This window comes from Equus asinus, chromosome 29 (genome assembly GCF_041296235.1).
Source record: "Equus asinus isolate D_3611 breed Donkey chromosome 29, EquAss-T2T_v2, whole genome shotgun sequence".
Taxonomy (NCBI): domain Eukaryota; kingdom Metazoa; phylum Chordata; class Mammalia; order Perissodactyla; family Equidae; genus Equus; species Equus asinus.
The window spans coordinates 19,450,432-19,468,440 of NC_091818.1; the positions used below are offsets into that span (position 1 = coordinate 19,450,432).

General features: G+C 53.0%; 2 long non-coding RNA genes across 2 annotated transcripts in view; both read right to left on the bottom strand.

Annotated features, from left to right (window-relative positions):
• Nucleotides 1-9,247, bottom strand: part of LOC139042528 (uncharacterized) — a 49,649-nt gene extending 40,402 nt beyond the window's left edge. The window contains exon 1 of the long non-coding RNA XR_011499328.1: nt 8,936-9,247. This is a non-coding gene — a long non-coding RNA (uncharacterized lncRNA). The remainder of the gene's footprint in view (nt 1-8,935) is intronic.
• Nucleotides 1,258-8,925, bottom strand: LOC139042527 (uncharacterized). The gene is made up of 2 exons (XR_011499327.1): nt 3,906-8,925; nt 1,258-2,155 (listed from the first exon to the last, which is right to left on the bottom strand). It is a non-coding gene; the product is annotated as an uncharacterized lncRNA (long non-coding RNA).
• Nucleotides 9,248-18,009: the final 8,762 nt, after the last annotated feature.

Sequence of the window (18,009 nt, forward strand, 5' to 3'; positions counted from 1 at the left end):
TAAACACACACCCCACATGACACACACACCAAGCACTCGCCACACACATACAAATATGCGTGTCCAAAAATATGACAAAAAAGAAAAAAGATTAAAAAATTCAGATCTACTTGTGTTCAAAGAAATACACATTTTAAAACAACATGAAATGGGCCACATGAAACAAACTCCTACTCTGAGGATGGAAATGACAGACTGTGGAGTCAGCCTGCCTGAGGTGACGGGTCAGCCCTACAGCTCCCTTGCTGGGTGACCATGGACAAGTCAGTTCACCTCTGTGTCGCCTTCAGCTCCTCTGTGATATGGGGACAACGGCACTACTTCAGAGTGGTGGTTGTGAGAATTTCATAAGTAAAAATATGTGACGAGCTTAGAGCAGTGCCTCCCACATTGGGGAACTCCACACACCTGCCACCGTCATTATTATCATTACTGTTACTGCTGCTGGTGGTGAGGGTGCTACGGAAGGAGGCCTCTCCTCGTTATTGGTAGGAATGCCTCTCTGGAACGTGACGTACATCAAAATCCCTAAAAACTGTCATCCCAGATGGCCCAGCAACTCCTTCATCCTGAGGACACACACAGAGAGGCAGTCACAGACTTCTGTTTGAGGATGTTCATCGCAGCATCATTAACAGCAAAAAAAAAGGAAAAACGGAAACAACCTAAGTTCCTGCACAGGCGTTGGTCATGGGGCCATCTGCCGGACCACTCGAGCAAGAAACCTTCAAGCCATCCTTTGTTCCTTGCTCACATCCAGTCAACGGCCAAGGTCTGCAGTTTCCACCTCCTCCCTCAGGAATTCGACCACTTCCTGCCTTTACTGTCAGGGCTCTGCGAGAGCGTGACTTCCTCAGAGAAGCCTCGCTACCCCCCTGCCCGCCATCCACTGTGTTGGGTCCCTCTGTTGCACGCTGGTGTGGTGCCTGTCCTTTTCCATCACACCCGACACCTCTGCAGTGACCGCTTCCTCACTTCTGTCTCTCCACCCGATGATGAGTCCCAGGAGGGTGGGGGGCTGGCTGTCTTTTTTACTATTATCCCAAAAGCCTACAACAGTGCCTGGCATACACAGTGTTTCCCAATGGAGTCAGAGAAGGAATGTGATTCAGCCTTAAAGCCATATACTCAACAAATCCATACGGCAAAATGCTCATGATACAATACAAAACGAGAAAAAGTCTACGAAACTATATATAGAGAGAGCATGACATTATTATACACAAATATAAATGTAAAAACCCAGATGAAAGGTGCTAAATTGTCAGCAGTGGTTATTCCCCGCCATTTTTATTTTTTCTTTATATATGCATGTATCTTCCAGACATTTTACAATAAATATCCATTTCTTTTATAATTGTGAAAACAGTGGACCAAATAGACGGATATAGCAGAGGATCCAGGATTTGTGCAATGATCCATAATTTGAGTCCAGGGTCTGGATGCTGGGGTCAGCCTATGAAATACCCCCAGCGGACCTTGCCCACCCCATCCGTTGATTCCAGCAGTCATTTCCACACAGCTCGGCACGATCACCGGAGATTCCTCTACGTAATGGGCTCCTTTCTTTCTTGTGGGGCCCCATTAGGCCGAGTACAGCGCAGATGACAGGTGGTGGTTTCAGAAAGATAACATAAAATTTTTTTTTCTTCCTAACAGAAAAATTCAGGGTAAATAAGTCTTGTTTCCTTAAGTCACCATACTTGCACATTCAGGGTTGTGTCGCAGAGGCTCTTACAGGAAGACCTGTTTCTATGTGTCCACGATGGCATCTTCTACTGTTCGCAGTATCTGTGAAAGGTGCCAGTGTGACAGCCCCCACAGTGGGGCCACCAGACCACCACTAGGCCAGACCTCCCCAGGTTTGGGAATACATGTGGGCCCAGGGAACCAGCACATGGACCCTTGAGTCCATGGAACTTGGGACAGGGTTCCAGTCTTGATCTGGACTCTGGATTTCTTCTATTGCCTGATTTCTCAGGGCCTCAATTTTCCCTTCAGTCAAATCGCAATGTTGACGCACCTCTCAGAGACAGCTTTAAGGAGTAGTGAAATTTACAGCACTGCCAGTGGGGTTGTGTCTTTCTGCCCACAGGTCTCTCTTAGGCAGATCACCAAATGAGGAACAGAGTGGGAACAAGCAGGGATGTTCAGCCTGGAGAAGAGTAGAAAAAGCAGAGGATAGCGGAACATAAAAGTTGTCACACGTACCAAGGACAGATTTGTTCCCCGTGGGTCCCCAGGGTGGAATTGGAGCCAATAGCAGAAGTTCTAGAAAGTCAGATGTCTGCTTCACTTAAAAAAAGAACCTTCTAAGGACAAGAAGTAATCCAAAGGGCTGCCTTGCAAGGCAGTGCTGAGCCCCGTGCTGTGAATATTTCAGTGGGGCTGACTGGCCAGGGGGCAGTTTGGGTAGAGAAGATTCTTGCCTTAAGTCCGAGACCACACAGGTACCCTCCAACATTCCTTCTGACTCCAAGAACCTATGTTTCTGCCAGTTTTTGCTTTCGGAATTGCTTGAAAATAATTTCTAATTCCTCCCAACACCATTTTATCTAGGCCGCGCCAGAGTGCAATTGTCAGGCGGTCTCCCTCCGTGCTCACCGCCAATGGTTGAAATTTGTCTTGTCTGTGGCTAGCTATCTCCTTATTACAGGAAATGCTCACAATGAGTCCTGCCTTCCCTGAGTAAAAGTCAGGACTCAAATTCCCAGCCTCCTGTGCAGGAAGGATGAAGACTGGACCTTCAAATACTCCTATTCAAGATTTGAATGTGGAAGTGAAAAACCTGAAGAGAAAAAAGGGGGCCAGGGGTTTCCGCCTAGTGCCTCAACACTTTCTTCAAAGTGTTTTAGGTGATGGCAGTGACATCCGGCTTTGAGGGTGGCAAGTGTTTCCCAGACACTGCAAGGCAAGCCCTGGGGCTGGCAGTTTCCTCAGTGACAGCAGAGGTGGCATGTGCAATCAAGAAGATTTCTGGCATTTAGTGTCTCTGGGTGCAGAGACCATTAATGTCTACTCACTGCATTTGTGGCTGTGTTTGGAGTGTGCTCCTGGAAGTTCAGCCTCAGCTCTCACTCCCACCTGCCCGTGAGTCTGTGTGCTTCCTAATGTTGCCTAAGAAAATGGCTAGATGCTCACCAGACCCATTTTCTCTGGGTCCTTGGACACACAGAGCTAGAATGCCTTGCCCAGCCTCCCTTGTGCTTGGGCGTGGCCACATTACTGTGTTCTAACTAATGGAATGTGGGCAGAAGTGACAGACTTTCATGCTTGGTCCCTAAAACCTCTGGGACAATCTTCCATGCCCTTATCTCTCAGCAGGGTATAGAGGATACAGCGGAAGACGACAAAAATCCCTAGACGATGGTGGAGCCGCTAGAAGAAAGGAGTCTGCGTCCTTGAATCCCCACACTGGACTGTGACCGTGACCAAGAAACAAGCCTCTTATGGTTTTAAGCCACTTTGATTTGGGGGTTGTTATAGGGTTAGCCCATTCTGACTAATACACTTAATAAACCCATTTTCTGCTGAGCTGGCCAGAGTAGATTTTATTTTTTACGACTAAGAGCTCTGAGCGTTTCCCTCCCCGACTTGATCAGGAGGTCTGCCTTGCTGATGAGGCTCGTAGCCTCTGTGCGCTCAGAACAGGCAGCGCGGGGCTTGCCTTGACCTCTCCGCCAGCGCAGCACAGGGGAGCGAGGCAGCGCCCCGCCCGGCAAGCACCCTCCCCGCTCAGGACCAGGCCACAGAACCACAGAAGTCTCTCCGAGGGAGAGTCGGCCTCTCCTCTGCGGTCAGGGCAGGGCCTGTGGTCCTCCTGACGCCCTGCTAGGAGCTGAGGGAGCTCAGGCTTGTTCCTCCTGATGCTCCCGCACTCCGCATGGGGAACCCTGCCGCTCTACCTTGTTAGAGGGTGAAGGCGGCTGAGTCAGCACCCAGAGAGCTGTGGCCGAGGAAACTACTTCGCGCCCAGCTGAAAGCAGGCGTCGGGGTTGCACAGCAGGGTTACGCAGCAGACACGCTGCGGCACGTCTAGCCGGCTGACCCAGTGAGCCCGGTACCCACCGAGCGAAGCTAGGCAGCCAGGCTCTACCAATGACTGACCCTCCCCTCACAGCTGATTGGCTAAGGCCTGGGCACGTGATCCAAGCTGGGCCAATCCCATGTTCTGCGCCTAAAATGTGGAACCTCAGTTTCAGGCGCGGCTGCCCCGAGGCCGTCCGTTGAACCCAGCAGACGGAAACCGATCGTCGCTGTGTGGGACGGTCTTCTAGGCCCCGCAGACTGAGAAGTAGGCCGGGAGGAAGCCAGCTGGCTAACAAAAATAAAGCAGCAGAAACAGAGAAGACAAGGGAAGAGAAGGAGGAAGGGCGAACTTGCTGAGCCTGCCTGCATCCCAGGCTGTGGGCCCACGAGTGAACCCTCTATCCATAAACTAACTTTCCTCTAGTTTACTCAAGCTCGTTCACGTGAGTTTGTAAAATCTAAAACTGAAGGGTCTTAACTGAAACAGTAAGAAGCAGACAATGTTACCCCACAGATTGCCACCTCGTGGAAACCAGGCACCTCCTGGCTTGTCACGAACTGAGAAACCTAAATATACTCAGAGCTAGGAAAAACACGGCGCTGGCTAGGTCTCCCGGGACTTATCTCTAAGTGGAAAGGACATGACCTTTTCTCCAGTCCAACAGCCTCCTGTCAGAGCAGAGCAAACGCAGAGCCTAGGGAGGTGGGTTGACTTCCCCACGCTCCCACCAGCAGCCAGGTCGGGGCCAGAACCCTGGTCCCCCAGCCTCCCAGCGGCAAGGCCCAGTAAAACCCCAAACTTGAAATCCCCCTTAGAAGGAGCACCCTTTTCCCACCTGCGGCCCCAGAACGCAGGGGCCGGGCGGAGGTATCAGAATAAGCAAGCACGTGTTGCTAGGCTGGCGACAAATGACGCGGCTAATTCCCCTCGCCCCCCGGTCCCCGCGCCGCGGGGTCGCCGCGCTCCCTGCGCACATGTGCGCGCCCGGGGCCGCGGGAGCAGCTGCGGAGGCCGGGCGCCCGGGCGGGGGATGGGGCCAGCGCCCCCGCCCAGCGCGGCGGGGAGGGCCCGCCAGCCGGCCTTTCAGAGCTAATTAGCCTTCATGAATATGGATGCCCCCGCCGACTGAATACGGTTGAGAGGTCACAACCCGACCTCGCGAGGCGCGTAGGAAGAAAAGACTCCTGTTCCCAGCCCGTCGCTCGTTGAAAGCCCGAGCCGCCCGCGCAGCGCCGAGGGTGTGATCGCCGCCGCCCCATTTCTCCGGCAGGAGCAGCATTGAGGGGCGCCCTCCCCGGCCCAGGCCCCGACTAGCTGTCGCTAATGACCCGCAGGTCTGTGCAGGCGGCCCAGCGTCCGTCCCGCTGAAATGTCGCTGTAATGCTCTTGCACTGGGAATTCATTCTGAAGCTTCCTTTTTCCATGATGGTTTTCATTTCCTGTCACTGAGAGCTGGAAGCATTTATGGAATATCACATGGTTTTCGTTTACACAGGAAATCAGCTGCAGTTGTGAGAAGATACCGACTTAGATTTTTGTTTGTTTTTTAAATCCTCCTCCCCTCCAAAAAGATTGAGAGAGAGAGAGGGGGGAAAAAAAAGACCAGCTCGCAGCATTTTGTTTTGAAATAGTTTCCCCCTTTTGATCCAAAGTCACCGTTCTCCGAAGTGATCTGTGGTTGTACAGAAAGCAGCTGCTCATTTCGGACACGTGGTCATCACTGCACGTGAAGAAAGCCGGGCACCAAGCAGAGCAAGGAGCGACCCAGAGGGGCGGGCCGGCGAGGGGCGCACAGCTGCGCCGGCAGCCCCGCCTCGGGGCCGGGCCCGCGGGGGAGGCCTAGACGCCGCCCCCAGAGCGCCTCCGGGGCTCGGCGCCCACCGCCCCGAAAGACAGCGCTTCCTGCCCGCTTAACCTACTAGGACCACTCTGCGTGAACCTGAAAAGAGCAGTGTCCTGCCCCGCACCCCCTTCTACCCTCAACGGCCCCCGTGTAAGTCCACTCTTGACCCAGCCCCAACCCAGCACCCCAGGAATCAGAACCGCAGGGCTTTATAACAGAGGTTGAGAATGATGCGGAAGAATTTGCGATTTGTTCTTTAAGCTCGGCCCTCCGGTTACCGGTCAGTGACAAACTCCTGACTAGAAGCCCCACAAAGACAGCGCTCTCTCTTACCCTCTCTCCTTACCCGGTGTGGTTCTAGCTGCTTCTCACCCTCCACCCCCGTCTCAGGGCCACCTGGTCGTCCCTGGGCAAGAGCGCCACCTTGTGGCCAGCATCCCTCTCTGAGCCTTTCCTCTACCCCTTTTCCGGGTTCCTGAACAATCCCTGAGACTGTCTTTAAAGATCCAGCGTGCCCAGAATGGATGGACTCAGGGCTACAGAAGAGCCCCCATCAAGGGTTGAAATGGCTCCTACCTCCTTTCTTCGTGTCCCTGAATGAGCTGAAAGCACAGGAGACAAGAGCTCTCCTTTCATGTCATCCACTATTCCACAATAACAGACCAATTCTTGTGATTTAAGGCTGAGCCCCCAATTAAATGGCCTTGAAGAGATATAATTTAAGGACCTATTTTACGGTGAACCAGTTTATTACATTTTCCCAAGGGTAAGTGGGCTCCTAGAGAGGGGAAAAAGCAAAGAGGCAGGAGGCCCACCCTGAGGTCCAGGAGGGGCAAGAGCCAGCACTGTGGCCACCCTTGAGGGCAGGGGGCCATCCGCGCGGTGGACTAGGAGGTGGTGAGGTGGTGGCTCTGGGAAGCAGGGTGGGGACAGAGTCCTGTACACATTACAGGGGTGGGAGGGAGCCCTCAAAGAACATCGAGTCCCCAATGGGCCCCCGGAACCCAGGTGTCCCTCCAGGGTGGCTGTGTCCCCGGAAGCTGAGACCCACTTAATGGAGACTCTCTGGCAGTCTCCCCACGACCATGGTCTTCTGCCTCCCTCCCCCAGCCCATAAAACCAACAGTCCTCTGTGGGAACACCAGCCCCGCGTTTTTATGGGCTGTCTGCTGGCGGCTATGGGACAGTGGGGACAGAGGCTCATTGCCGCAGGCCTTTCACTCTCCAAATGTTCAGCTGTGTAACGTGACCTGTCCTCTGAAACCAAATATTTGCAAGGACACCCAGAAGCCACCTGGCTACCAAATCTCTTGATGCCGGGGGTGGGGGACGGGGGGCGGGGGTGGGTGAGGTCAGGTGTGCCGTGAAAATCCGACCTGGGAATCTTTCTCAGCTTCCGAGGAGTCAGCAGGCCAAGCCCCCTGCCATTATGCCAGGAAGCCTGGCCTCCCGGCTGTCACAGGCGGCCCCCACTGGGATGTGCCACCCAACTCTCAGGGGAGCCCTGAGCCGAATGAAAGGAACCCCGTTCCTTTCCGCAGCAGGCAGCTCTGGTCGCTATCTGAGGCCCTACACTCTCCCTCCCTCCGGGCACCAGCGTGGACCTCACGTTGCTGACGACCTGACTCTGAGTCAGCGTGCGCTGCTCTGAGGGTCCTCAGCTCCACGACCAGCCCTGCGCTGCCGACCTCGTGGAGAGCAGAACATTCCACGCGGAAGGCACTACTTTAGTCCATTTTGAGATGCACCTTCTTGCTTTCTCTTTCTCTCTTCCACCCAGCACTCCTCTTTTTTCTCCTCTCTCTGGAAGTATGGAGTTTATTGGTCTCTGGGGACTGAGGGTATGATCACAAACTTAATTGCTGTAAGACCCAACCCCTGCCTGGCTGATTTGGTCTTAGGGTGGTTCCTGGTGAATCAGGAGGACTCGAGTGGCACACCCCCTCTCTGCTCCCGGCTCTTCCTGCTCCTCTTGGCCTCACCGTCTGGAAAACAGGAGGACTTTCTGACGGAGGGAGAAGTTTTGAGAGGAGAAATCAGATGCAGGAGAGCCTCTCTCTCTCCCAACCCCTTAGGCTTCTGAGAAGTCTCACCCAGGCCTCACCCCCAGCTGCTGCCTGTCCTAGGGGAAGCCTTCCCTGAGGGCGAGCCCCCCACTCCGCGCAACGCCTGCGCTTACCGTTTTACCAGCCTGGAGTCAATTTTCAGTAGATCGACTGCATTTACAAAAAAAAAAAAAAAAAAACCACCCACACGCACACACAAAAACCAACCTTCTGGTAACATGCCAGAATGAGATATATAATGATGCTGTTTAGCAGCAACTGTGTCATTCAGTGTTGTTGACAGTAAAATAAATTAACATAATAAACATAATTTGCTCAAAAACGGCTAAGGAAAAGCAGATGGTTAGCACATTTCAGCGGGACCTGTTGGTCCAAGTTTGCACGGATGTTTAGACGTGGTGCTGCCTGCAACAGATGCTCGCCTGGGTCCCCACGTGACGGGCACAGGGGGACTTCGCGACAGCCTTGGGGGGAGCGCTGGGACCCGAGCCTGGGGGCATCCGGTCCAGGGCCCATCCCTGGAAGAAGGGGCACACGGCGGCCGCGCATCGGGGTCCCAGCCAGGGCCGGCGCCTCCCCGCCTCGGAGCCCGCGGTCCCCATTAGCATTCACAGCCCGTCCCGGCCCAGCGCCCATCCTTTGTGCGCCTGGAACAGGCGCGCTTTCTTCAGGGAGAGGATGGCGCCGAAGCGCTCCGGCTCCTGCCTACGCACTTCCCCGGGGTTTCAGGGGCTGTGGGCCTCTGCTGGGCGCTCAGAGTGGGTGCTCCATGGCACCCAAAAGAGAAGAAAAATTATTTTTGCAGAAGGAGGCAGCCCTGGCTCTCCAGTGCCTGGGAAGCAGAGGACTGGGGGAGGGGCGCGGCGGCTCCTTCCTCCCCAGATTGGAGGGAATGAGAGCTGGACCTTCAGGTCCAGGTAGCCCGGACCTGCTCCCTTCTCCAGCTTTTTTTATGACTGGGCATGTCAAGCCTGTCACTAAAAGGGGACCCCTTACCAGCGTTCAGATGGGCCCAAGAAGCTCCTGGAAGTGGCTGCACTGCCTGGGCACTTCTGTACACAAAATCCGGGCTTGATCCTGGAGACTGGAAACGGCTCAGATGTGATTTCTGACAGGGCAGAGTTTAGAACCGGAGAGCAGCAGTGTATGAGATCCCCAGGAAGGGGCTCTGTTGCAGGACAGTTAGCGTGCCCCCTGGGCCACAGCCCAGCTGTGTAAGGCCGCACAGTGACCCTGGCTGAGGCCTCTGCTCATTTTCCTAGCAGCGTTGTTGTGAAGACTGGATATAATGACTATTACGGCCTGCTTAGCACCAGGCCCTGCCTATGCTACATGCCCTCCAAATGGTGGCTATTGTTAATCCTGACTGCAATCTTAGATAGTTTCATGGAAAGGCAGCATTTCCCCTGGGTCCAGAGGATAAGCAGGACCTCATCCAAGTGTCTAATGGGCCCCTCAAATAGAGTATGGCCAAAACTTATCTGTCCCCAGATTTGCTCCTCAGCAGCTCCTGACTGATCTGCTCCATCCCAGCTCCCACGGGCCCTCCTCCACCCACAGCCCCAAAGCAGACTGTGCTGCTCCTCTGCTCAAAACCCACTCTGTCAGGCCGGGTTCTCTGGGAAGAAAAGGCAAGATGGAGTTATAAATGAAACAGGTTTACTAGGGGAAACCTGTGAAGGATAAAGGGGCGAGGGAGCAGGAGGAGGCAGGGAGAGCCTGCAGACCAGGATGCAGGTCTGACACCTGCAAAGGGAGAGGGGGAAGGAAGACCGGGTAGGAAGAGCCTTAGATGTGGTGCAGCTCTAGAAAGCCTGTGCCAGCCCTGCAGGGAGCTCCATGTTGGAGTCCCAGCTCTTGTGCCCCTGTAGTGATCAGACATGGGGCAGTGTGGCCTCCAGTCAAATGCTGGGTGGATCTTGAGGGCACTGCGGGTGGAAGCTGTCAGGTGACTGCTCTCCTCCCAGGAGGTTCTCTCCTGAAGGGACAGTGGGGCAGTGTGCCCCCATGCTGCAGCAGTCACCAGTGGGTCCCCTTTCACCTGGAACAGTATGCCCTGCCTCTCCAAGCTCCTGACTACCTTGTCACGCTTGTCTGCCCCTGCCCCCCACCCCCTCCACCACCTCCAGACACTGTGCTCCAGTCCCCGCATCCTCAGACAAGCCAAGCTTCTCCCACTGTTAGGGCCTTTAGGATTGTCCAGAACGCTGACCTTTTCTTCCTCCTGTGGTAGATTCCTCCTGCAGTTCAGACCTCAGTTCAAACATCAGCAAGGCCTTCTCTGGACCATCCACTCTAAAGCAGCTGCACCCCACCCTGCCCCTCCCACCACTCTCCTCCATAGCATCTTATTCCGGTCTTGCATAGCCCTCATCGCTGCATTCTTCTTGTTGTTGCTTATGTGTGTACATACTCAGTGTCACTTCTTGCAATCGGGGCCTTCTCTGACCTGTTTACCACCGTGTTTCTAGAACACTGCTTGGCACACAGTAGGCACATACAGGATGCTGGCAGGAATGCAAGACCTGGAAGAGCTGAGAGCACTGGAATTCAGTAGCTGAGTGTTCTGGGCAAGGCTCTGCCCACTTCTCAGAACAAAAAGAATTAGGTGCTAACTGTTCATGGGCCTCAACTCTGCTCTCCTGGGCACCTGAGACAAGTCTAATAAGAAAATTCAATAGAGAAAGTGCTCTGAAAAGCCGGGGCGCCACACATACTGAAAGTGTTTATTCCTTATCTAAACCTTTTAGGGCTTTTAGCATAACAACCACTGTGATGTGCTAACATGCTAATGAAGGACAGATCAGAAACTCTTTCCCCAACATCTCTTCTGTCTGAGTAGTTTTAAAAAATCCTTCAGCATAAAAGGCCTGCTTTTGTTGTCTAGCCCAGGAGACTGGCTCCACTGTTGGCAATTTAGTTGTTACCAGCAGACGTGATTCTAGAACATTCCAGTAATTTGCTCTGTGACCTTGGGCACTTTTCAAGCATAATTCTTAGGTTATTTTGTGGAAGCAGTGGGAGAGTATATCTATATAAAGTTCTCCTTGCTGACATGTATAAACAAATGTTTCCAAATGATACTTATATACCAAAAACAAGCAAAACGTCCCCCTAGAACCACACCCAATAACAACCTTAAAAACCCTGAAATTTCCAATTATCCCAAATCCTCTTGACTAGCAGAACACAGTCCTCTCAGTACTGTATGTACCGTGCTAGCAGATCATCCCACAACTATTACAAAAATCCCAATCGGCCGTGGCAGCTGCTGCACAGATGTTCTGCATAGCGACTAGAGCATTGTTGAGTATCAATAAACACTATCTCCGAGACAGAAAACGTGAGCATGGAGCTACACATGGCGATGACGAGAGCCACGCAGGCCATTTGCAAGGAAATGGAATAAGACGCGGGACTGGAGGCAGCCTCCCCTCCCCACATGGAATGCCCAATTTCAGAGCAACTGTGATTTAGGTGTTGAGTGTTGGCAGGCCCCGGGCTTGGGTCTCTGTGCCAAATGGCCAGTTTGCTCCTCGAGATGGATGCCTGGAGTTTGTGCTAAACCTGAACACCCCAATTTGTGGTTCTCCAGCCCCGGGTCCACCCTTTGGCATCTGCCTAGCAGATGTCTTGAGAGATTTAACTCTGTGCATGCTGATTTCTGAAGCTGCCCAGGTTGTGCTCAGCTGCAGGCAATGTGGGCTGGCCACAGCCAGTTTAAAGGAAATAACTCCCAAATAGATACCATCCCTCCAGGATACCCCGCTAGTGTCTTCCTGCTCTCCTTTCTGCCAGAACACACCCTCTGTAGAGATGACAAACTGCCACACTGACCCTCAGAGCTCACCAGTTTCTCTGAAGAGAGATGACACCAGCAGGAGGGGTTGAAGCCAGTGCTGTGTGTCTGGGCGCCCCTGGATTTGAGCCTGGGGGGAGGGGGGACCTAAGAGATGGGCTAGCCTAGCCCTCATTTTGCAGATATGGAAACCAGTGCCAAAGTAGTGACATGACTGCCCGAGATGCCACGGCTGGTGGAAGCAGCCAGAACTGGACCCCTGGCCAGTTTGATGTCTGATGCCAACTGCCACTTCCGTTTAGTCCTTCTTTGGTTGTGCCTTGTCTTTTAAGCGTGAATCATTGTGGGATGATTAGTACCTCCTCAGTTAAAGGGACACCCTTCAATCAATATCTGACATTAAAAAACAAAGTCAACAGAAGGCAGTACCTTAGCCCTATGGACTTGAGTTAAAAGGTTCCCAACCCTGTCATACAGGAAGGACACAGGAGGAGGACATGAGGTTCTAGACCAGACAAAATCTAGTGACATTGTCCCTAGAAAATAGGAGTCTAGGGGTCTCCATATGGCTCTAAAAGAGCTAAGATTCCAGAAAGTCTTCCTCAAGTCTATTCCAGTCTCCTCCAGGGTAAGCTGAGTTGCTGCGTGAGTCCGAGTGTCATGTGATGGCTCTGAATGTTGGGGGCGGGTCCAGAGTGGGCTCTCTCAAGGACTTTGCATCAGGCATGATCTGAGTCAGGAACAGCCTTCGCAGGCCACCTGGAAAAGGCTTCCTTGAGCCTACGCTGGTCCAGACTGGGGTGACATGCACGCTCCCGGATCTGATACACTATGACTTGCCCCTGGCTCTGCACCAGCCTACGGTGGCCGGGGACTCATAATCCTGTCTCCCTCGAGGCCCCACAAACAGCAGCGTCTCGCTCTCAATACTCTTCTCCGTGATAACTCTCTGCCTGTCTTCTGAGGAGCATCCAGTGGGACCAGCCCTCTCAGGGCTCTGCAGCTGAGCATTTGCCGAAATGCTGACATACAACTTCCAGAAAAGAAAGAATCTGAGAACTCTTTGACCAGTGAGATTCTGTAAGTTTCTCCATTAAGTTTCATTCTTGCTATTTGAAAAGAAAATTGCTTTCCAAAGTGCCCTGTGGTGACTGTGGGAGTCAGGGCCTGGTCTGGAGCGAAACCTTCAAATATTGGCCACTGTCCCTCTGCCCTAGCAAGCCAGCTTTAATGAACGAGAGCCGAGCAGCGCCAGCGAATCGAGGCCTACAGAGCAGCTAGTGAGAGGTGAGAAGAATGGACACCTGCATGATGACAGCTTTCCGTCTTCTCATTGGTGATGGCCTCAGGGTGAGGTGGGGCTTGGGCCCCCATCACCATGGTGGTCGATGCTAAGACTCATGGGAGGCAGGTCTGAGAGCATCTGTCATCATTAGGCCAACATTTGTTGAGTATCCGCCACGTGCCAGGCACCGTGTGGGGTGCTGGGGCCACAAGAACTGGAAGCAAGCTGCCATCCCCGCCTTTGGCACGTGCCAGAGGGAAGCTGTTTCTCATCCACGAGAAGATGCCCTGGTGCAGGGCAAGTGTGGTATGCTTCGTGAAGAGCATCTTGGGGAGAGAGCCACTTGGATAAGCCTCAGCAGGGGTGGCGGGGCTGTTGGTGGTCCTCTCAGGACTGTTCCTCCTCTGGACCACTCAGGTAAGTCTGGGGACAGAGGTGCCGGCCTGGCTCCTTGCCGCTCCGCCGTTTGCCCAGATTCCCAAGTGTGTGGTGCCCGGCTGCTTTTCTACAGGAGGGCGGCCAGGCCCACCTATGCCAAGGGGAGGCGTGCCTTGAGGGCGCAGGATCTTCAGGTGTATCGGGTTAGATGGAGCTGAGTTATTAGTGAGATCCGGGGCTGAGGCTGGGCCTAAACGGAGATCTGGGTTTGGTTCCGGGCAAGGACGGGCTCACCAGAATCTTCCTCTCCCAGCTCCTACTTCTTGCTCTTGGAAGACAGGCGGGTGCTGCAGCCGCCCACCTGGACCCAGGCGGTCTCGTGGCCAGGAGCTGCGGAGTCCAGCCTTGGCCAGGTCTCCGGACGCCTCTCAGTGCGGGTCCTAAAAGCAGCTGAGCGAACGCTTCCCAGCACACGCATTTCCCCAGCCTTGTGGACTAATAAATACCATTTAAAAATAATTAGAAGTGATGTATACTTAATGTCAGAAATAGCCCTTGCCAAACAACTCATTGAGTGTAATCTCCCCGGGTGCCAGTTCTACTCGTGGTTAGACTTAGGTCTCAGGAAAGGCAGTGCTGAGTTTAGCCCAAGTTTCCAGTGAGAATCCTCGCCGTCGTCGGCTGCCTTCCCAATTCCCAGGCCCTCTGATGTCCCAGCAGAGTCCGTCCTGGTTCTCTGCGGCTGGGACTGCAGGGCATTGGGTGGGGACACCTTGGGTTTTCCTGTCAGGGGACCACAGGCAAAGCCGACACTCTCATTTCTGTGCTAACGTCCTCGCTGATCCTTGTTCTTGATTGTCAGGCAAAGTGCTGGAGGAACAAAAATCCAAGCAACCAGGACGTCTTCCCTATGCCTTGGCATCAGTCCGTGGGTCCAGTGGGCGCTGCGGTTCCCCTGGGCCACAGTCAGCCCAGCAGCCTGGGCCCTGTCCTCTGGGTTCACAGCAGACAGTGAGTTCTCCGAGGTAGGCTTGCACCAGCGAGTGTCTAGTGAATGAGGGAAAGAGATCTGGGGATGGTGAGCCATATGTGCCAGGGTCCAGAAACAGGTGGCTTGGTGCCCTGCATTTTCTTCCTCCTCTTTCCATTTTGGCCAGTGGTGGGTTCTGCTGGTGCCAGATGCATGGCCTCCTGGGAGCAAAGACCCCAAGAGCTGTGGTGCAGACCCCCCACCCTTCAGTGACTCAGTCTAGCTGGAGAGTTGAGATGTGTGCCCTGAGGGGAATAACAATAACCCAAGCCTCCATCGACAGTGGAATGTGATGTCAAGTGAAGGATCTGGACAACAATTCCTACAAAAGTCCAAGAGAGGGAGCAGACCTTCTGTGATCCTGGAAATCCTTCACCGAGGAAAGCAGATATGAGGTCTGTCCTAAAAACATGTTAGAATTTGGAAGAAGGTGTGTATGTTGGGGGAGGACAGCAAGCATGAAGGCCCATGGGCAGGACAGCATAGGAGACGGGGAAGAGTGGGTTCATGGGCCAGTGGGATGTGGAGGGAAGGGGGCTGATAAGGCTGGAGAGGGGGTCAGGGCCAAGCTGTGCAGGCCTTGAATGCTCGACTTTAATGGGACAGAACATTCCTTTGGAAGGAAGTGATGAGACCAGAGTGGAGTCTGGGCTCTCACAATGGAAGGGACTGTAGGGTCGCTACACCAGCCGCATAGGTGGTGCTTCAGGAAACTCTGGCTATGGGGGGCAGGAGGGATGGTTGGGGCCAGAATGGTCTCCTCCATCTTCAACTCAGAACTGCCAGAGGATAGACACTGGACCCCAGACTCCTGTCAGGTATTAGGCCGCAAGTGACAGAAATGCACAAAATAACAGTGACGAGAACAGTTCTCTTCTCTCACATTCTAAAAATTCCAGGTAGACAGTTTCTGGGTTATAAGGTGTTCCATGGCATCAGGGATCTGGACTGCTTCTAGCTTGTTCATCTGCAGTGCATGCCTTTTATTTCCAGCAACTGCTCAAAGTCCAACTCCAGCCTTCACATTGTCAGTCCAGGTGACAGGAAGGAGGAAGGGATGAAGGTGGCCAAAGATGGCCATTCATTCCTTGATAATTCTCCACTGAGAAGTGGGGACCATGTCCCTTCCCCTTGAATCTGTGACTACTTTGTCCACTGGAAGATGACAGGAGTGATGTTAATGTGTTGGTTTCCAAACCCAAGTCTTAAGAGAGTGGCAGCTTCCATTCTCCCTGGAAACATCCTCCCTGGAAGCCTTGAGCTGCCATGTGACACACCTAACCATCCTAACTGCCGTGCTGGAGAGGCCATGTGTAAGGATTACACCTGCCACCTCCACCAAAGTGCCAGCTATGCGACAAAGCCATACTGGCTCTTGTGGACCAGCTCGCCCACCAGCTGAGCTGGTCCACAAGTGACTCAGTGGAGGAAAAAACATAACACCCAGTGAGCTCTATCCAAGTTTTGGATCCACAAAATTGTGAAAAATAATAAAAACCATTGTTATTTTAAACCACCAAGTTTTTGGATAATTTTCTATGCAGCAATAGATAACCAGGACAAAATTTGGTAGCTGGAAGGGAGTTGCTGCCATAACAAAAACCTAACACATGGCCTTGGCTTTGGGATGAAGCCTGGGGCAAAAGCTGGGAAGACCTTGAGAAGATTGTTAATGATACTGGAAGGACCTCAAAGAGATTGTTGATGAAAGCCTGGAGAACAGTGAGGAAAATGTTATTGGAGGCTGGACAGAGAGTTTGGCGGCATTGTTGCCTGTGGTAACATGGAAAACAGAAAGGTACCCAATGAACTTTTGGGTCTGGCAGAGGAGACTCCAGGCAGAAGATGAAAGGTACCACTGGCTCCTTCCAGCTGCCAGAGATAAACTATGAGAAGAGAGAGATGGGCTAAGGAAGGCACTATTAAGGTGCAGAGCAGAGCTCAGAGGAAATAGAAGGGGGTCAGGACTTTCTGGGTGTGACAATGAAACTGTGTCTCTTTTCCGTTGTCTCCCAGCAAAAGTGTCTCACACTGAGAAATGGCTTCAGGACAAAGATCAGATCCAGGGCACTCTGTACAGCAGGGCCACAGGGTGATGGTCCCAAAGTAAGACTTCTAGTAAGACCATAGAAAGATTTAAGGATATGCCTAGTAGGGCTTCTAAGAGTATTAAAGGCATGCCTTGTAGACTTTCTCAGACAACAGAGCTTTCAAGAATTTTGAGGGCATTGCCCACAACAGCTCCTGACTCAGAGCCACTGGGAACCTCTCCCCAAGAGCAGGACTTGGCTCCAGTCAGAGAACTGGAGATGTGTGCTCGCTGGATTTCCAAATTGCCATGGACCAGTCGCTGATACAGGCTTCTTCGCCTCCCCCTTTTCGAATGGAGGGTGTTAAATGGGGTTTTCCTATCCTGATAGGGCCACATGTGGAGGCCACGGCATTCTTTCTCTAGTCCACAGGTCTTCAGAAGAAGAGGAACCAGACTTGAGGAGCTGCTCTTGAGGAAACCAGACAGACCTGGACCTGCTTTAGGAAATGAGATACTGGACCTTGAGCCTGAGCCTGAAGCTGTAGTGGCAAGAGATTTTGGGGGTCTTTGGATTTTGTGTGTGGAATTAATGGAAATAATTTGTGTCAGAGGGTGGTCTGTGGTGAATTAAATGTAGCAGCAAGTTCTTTGATGCCCACCCACCATTCTCTGGGTTTAGATCACAAACTAGCTGGATTTGAGGGTTTTTCATTTGAGGCGACTTTATAGTCTAGTTTAAATGCAAATAAAAACATTGGAGGTTAATCGTTGGGGTGTCAGCGCTTCAGTTCCTGAAAACCCTGGCTGAACCCTGAGGGATGTCAAACCAACAACAGTGTATGGGGGGACTGAGAGAGAGAGAGAACAACCAAAGAGAAGCGTGACCAGCTCCAGGGCTGCAGCCAAGCTCCCAGCTTTCCGTTGGGGCTATGGAGCGTGCCCCTTGTGGGGAAGGTGACACAATCTAATGGACTCTGATGTGACCCTCCTGGAAGGTCACACGTGGAAGGGCAGAGGCTTCGGTGTAAGAACTGTGTGAGGGCAGCAGGTTGCCGAGGAGCAGGGGGTGAGGTGGAGCTCCCGTGACAGGCTGTGAGAAACGACTTAGAAAAAGTGGTTTTCCAGCTCTCCAGGGGCAAGCCCCTGAGCTCTTTCCCAGGGGAGGTCACATGTCCACAGGAGCAGGAAGCACAATGTGCAGGTGAGCCCAGGGACAGGGAGGCCCTGCCACAAGCCCCTGGGGGAACAGCTTCCCTCACTCTGCACACTCCCTGATGTTTTTCTTATAGCTCTATGACCACATCCAATTTCATCTCCTCAACTGCCCTTCTGAAGGCACGTTTACCTGTCTCCCAAGAAACAGTTTAGAAATGACGATGAAACCAAGCCTCTAAGGTGAGGGCCCAGGTGAATTCCACTGTGCAGCAGGATGAGTGTCTGCAGGACAGACGCCCCAAAGGCTTCTCTGCCCCCCTCCCAGAAGGTCCCTCTCTCTGCTCCACACCTGCCAGAAACTCTGTTTATGTTTTTTACGCTCTTAAGTAAC